The following is a 4,925-nucleotide window of genomic DNA, read 5'->3' as shown; positions in this document are numbered from 1 at the left end:
AGATCAAATCATCTCACCTGGGAGGTCAGTAGCCTGTACTAGATCCTCAGGGTTCTCCCACAGGACCCATGGGCTCCAGATGTGAAAACATGTAGGCAGTTAGACCTGCATGGCCTTTCCATTTAGTGTCTGCTGTTTGTACTATACCCTATGGGGGTGTTGTCTCTGCATTCCAATGAACATGGAGATCTGAGCTGCTGAGATCCTGAGGATGCTCTGTGGCTTGAGTGCTTAGCTGTGGGAAACACCCATAGACACAGGGATAGTCTGATCCCAGAGAGACTTTATCAGCTTGGGATCGGAGAGCAGACATGAAAGAGCTCGGGATAAGAGAAACNCATACGGTGTGGTGGGAGCATAGGAAAACGGAGGGGTTGCACCAGCCCTGGAACACAGGCCCATGTGGACTCAAGGAAACCCTCTCCCCAGAGGCCTGTGAGTGACTGCAGCTCAGCCTCGCTCACTGAGAGCTCCTGCCACAGGAGAGATGTGAAAATGGGGAGGGGTACCCCGGCCCTGAAGCTTCCACAGCTCCTGTTCTACAAGCAGTCTTGGGACTCACCAGTGTTCTCTGCCCAGCTCTCGAAGGCCATCATCTACCTCCCGGGGCCAATCCTGGTGCCATCCAGGCTACCTGTACTATAACCACCCAGCCTGCAGCATCCAGGAACTGCCTGTGCCCTGAGCAGTGACTCTCCACCCTGGCCAGCCCTCCAAGTTGGCACTTGTGCATAGCATATGCTAGGACATAGCTCCTGCCTCCAAGATTTATAGCCTCAGGCACAGCACATAGTCCTCACAGAGGCACACAGCTGTTTGCAGTTGGCAGAGCATTTGTGCCCATCCCCCTCCACCATCATAGGATGCAAGTAGATTTCTGGTTTCTTTGCAGAGGAGAAACTAGAGTTCTGTGAGGTCACCTGAGTGGCCAGGAAGAACCCATGCACCACTATCCAAATTCCTCCCAGGGTTCTTAAGGAATCGCCCTACACTTAGCCAATAGCTCACAGGGCTGAATTCAGAGTCCTGACTACGACTCAGAAGGCTCACAAGGTTCTGAGTGGCCTCGGTCCTCATTCATTCCATCTTGTTCCAGTGAAAGAAAGGTTTACTAAACCTTAGCAACTTTGCTATGCCCTGACAGGCCAAACACATCCTCATCGTCTTTGTATCAAACTGGAAGCCATTACTCAGACACCACCATGGCTAGCTCCTTCCCTGGACCAAGGATTCCAAAATGCTTCTAACGAGTCTGTGCTTCCGCTGCCTTGCTTTCACANAGTTACATTGTATCCACCGACTGTGTGAGCTCTGAAGCCTCCTCGCCTGGTCTCTGCTGTACCCCGGTGCCCAGACAGCGCCTGTACCTGCAGGTGCTCACTNTGCATCACAAGTAACTAAGATAGATCATTCTCCCCGTCTCCCTGTCTTTGCTGCCACACTGTGGAACCACAGCCAAGTTTCTCCCTGCTAAATGGACTCTGACCTCATGTGCTGTGTGACNTCTTCCCCTCCACTCTCCTCCAGCTATACACCTCCCAAAGTGTCAGTCTCTGCTCATGACCATCATCGTCCCATTCAGTGAAGGCCTCTGAGCTCTGGGCCTGTGAGAGCCAGCATAGGCTGGAAGCTCAGGCACTGAGGAATCAGAGGCCAAGGTTAAGTCATGAGGAAAGGAATAAATAGGATGGCAGAGGGATCCTGAGACCACGGAGCATTGGGATCTCTCTAAAGCTAAAATGAACAGTTAGGCATCCAGTCCCAGCCTCCTAGGCCACGCCCCCCCCCCAACCCTACAGTACCCATGCCCACTGATGTCAGTCCTATAGCTCTGGCTCACTGAGGTGGCAGAGCTGAGTGGACATTAAGAAGCTTTATTCTCCTTGAGAGGTAGGTGTGAGAAGGGTAGCAATGCAGAAAGGGAACAGGGGTGTGCCTCCGTCTACCCAATGAATCTGCTCACTGAGGTGCCCGCCTTTGTCCCCAGCACTGAGAGTCCTCATTCACTGCACTGGGATTCAGACACAGCAGCTTTACTTTCAGATCCCAGCATGCCACACTGCGTCAAAGCACCCTCGGTGGGATACGAGCACCGCACTCTGGTGTCCATGAAGAGAGCAGGAGACACGGACAATACNCAGTCAGTGATGCTGAGGAGAGCAGAGGAGTGTTGACCGCTCTGTACAAGCCTTGGCAGCTTCNCGGGTGTTTTATTAAATGGAGGGCAGGGAGGATGGTTCATAAGCCTGGAGAAAAAGAAAAGGTGAATTCTGGGCACCAGCATCCATACANATCAATTGTACCTCCTTTTGATGAGGTCATTGGACTGGGGGACCAGAGAGACACCCCCACAGCCAGGATTTTGATAGCTTATAATAAACGTCAATGAGCAAAATGCAGCCATCTTGAGACTGGAACACACGGAGAAGGAAAACTCCGAGCCCTCTGGAGCAGTAGCCCCCCACCCCCACCCCTGTCAGCCTGTTGTGGGGTGACCGACTCCATCTGGCATGCAAGGTCTGGCCCTGTCTATCTCTTTCAGCACTTGATAGAAAACTGAAGATTTCCAGTGGAAAATCGAAGTGCACTGTAGAATCAGGATTCAATCTTAAAGGGTCAAGGGATAGTTTAGAGTTGACAAGACTCCCTTTACGGATGTAACTACAAAGCTCAGGAAGACTCTNCGTGCACACATACACCAGGTAGAGGGAATTTGGTTTTCCCCGGTAGTTCGGGAAGAAAAGACTGGGAAGGTTTATTTAGCTCACTGGACGCTCAGGAGGTTCCAAATGTATCCTTATGAGACACTTAAAGGGAAGGTGAAATCTTGGGGTACACAGCCTCTCACCTTTGCCTGTCCTTCTGAAGACACACAGCAAACACCCCTCTTGGGAGGCAGAAGAAAGAATGGCTGTAGCTCGATGAGAGTGGCTCCAGGTCAGGGCCCAATTTCACTCAACGATGAGCCCCTCTAGCCCCCAAACTGGGATCCATGTTCCCTTTAGACTGTAGATACGATATTCACAACATACCTCCAGTGTTTAGCACAGAGCCTGCCGTGTAGCCAGCCTGGGGGAAGGTGGGGGGAGTGCGGTGAAGTATGGGAAACAATTGAACAGACAATGTGGGGTGATGAGGCTGCAGATGAGCGACAAGCACATATCACTTGGGGACACTAAAAGACATTCTGCCTGGAGTTGACAGGCATAGAGTGGATGGCAACCCTTCCACACACAAAACTGTAACTGGGGCTGTGAGGTGAGAAAATGGTGAGAGACTCTGTAGCCAAGGAATTCCTTATGGAATCCAGCCTTGCTTCTACATGAGAGAACATTCCAGCGAACAGTTGCAAAGCTGTCAGGTTGCTATTGGCTGGTTTCCTGCCAGAGATGTGCCAGTAAAAGACCTTGCCAGGCATGGGAGACAAAGGTGTCCATAAATTCTCATATATATATATATATGAGCACACTTGTCCAGACACTTGTGGGGGACGTTGTGCCTGTGGGGACAGAGACTTGCTCAGCTTCTGCCAACGAATCCTCTTCTACATACAGTCCCTGGAGTGGGGGGGCTTCCCAAGCACCCCTTTCACATGCACCCCTCCANTCCCACTGTTCCACAAGGAGCTTGAGTGTTCTTTAAAACACACTCACAGAGATTTGGGANGAGGGAAGGTCAGAGGTGGACAGATAACAGTGACCACAGAGTCCCATGGACCTGGGTTGCACATCTATTTTGACACAGAGTAACTTTGTAACCTTGCAGGGGGTGGGGGGAGGTCATCATGGTCAGTGCTCCAAGGGGTGGAGTGTAAAATCAAANTTTGTTGAGCAAGTGGCTGTGAGGCCAATAGTTTTCGTGGTTACCTAGTGCTCCATTCTTATCTGAAAAGCCTGAGTTCTCAGTTCCTGCAGGCTAGGAGGCCTCAGCCCAAAGAGGAGATAGTGTACTCCTGCAGAGGTGGGCAGGCTAGGTAGGCCAATGTCCTGGAAGATGAGTCAGGAACACAAAGGGCCTAAGAAGTTCCAAGAAGAAGTACCTTGGTAGGAGAACAATATGGAGGCCAGAGTGTCTGAGGGACTGGGCAGCAACGTGGCAGGGGAGTGGGGGAGAGAGAGCCAGGATGATCTGAGCTGCCCAACACCCTCCTCCAAAGATGATGCCCATTTCTTCCCTAGGGGAATATTCCTGCAATGCCAGACAGCCCTGGTCCTCAAAGCCTGCCTTGGCCCAGGACACATGGCACCCAGCATCCCAGACTCAGAGACAGCTAGACAGAGAGAACCATCTGCCTTCGGCTCCCAGCAGGCTAAAGGCCTTTCCCTGCCAAGGCCCCAGCAGGAGCAGGCTGGCCCTTGGCTCCTGCTCTCACCTTCTCCTCCATTCTGGAAACTCAGAAGGATTGGCTTGTTCTTCAGGCAGCTGACTGTGGCTGCAACCTTGAGGCCTGGAGTGTCAATCAGGGTCGAGAAAGGGGGAGGGAAGAAGCCAGGAGGAAGGGAAGACAAGAGGAAAGAGCTGGAAGGTGGGAAAGGGGNTGGGGAGAAAGGCAGAGATGGGAGAGGGGAATGAGAAGCATATGNATCACTCCCAGGAGGAAGGGCTGGATATCACCTGCTGCTTCCAGGGTCATGTGACCAGATCAGAACCATGAGAAAGGCACATGGTGGACATGCACACATGCGCACATAGGCTCTGCCACCCCCTCTTCTATTTTAATTAATTATTGTATTTATTTACATCTCAAATGTTGCCCCCTTTCCCCCCTCAAAGGGTTATCCTCTCCTTTCCCCTCCCCCTTTGTCTCTGAGAGGGTGCCCCCTCAGGTATCCCACACACACTGGGGTATCAAGTCTCTACAGAATTAGATGCATCCTCTCCCACTGAGGCCAAACAAGGCAGTCCCCTGCTACTAATGTGCCAGG

Source organism: Mus caroli, chromosome 6, assembly GCF_900094665.2.
Source record: "Mus caroli chromosome 6, CAROLI_EIJ_v1.1, whole genome shotgun sequence".
Taxonomy (NCBI): domain Eukaryota; kingdom Metazoa; phylum Chordata; class Mammalia; order Rodentia; family Muridae; genus Mus; species Mus caroli.
This window is presented reverse-complemented; position numbering follows the sequence as displayed.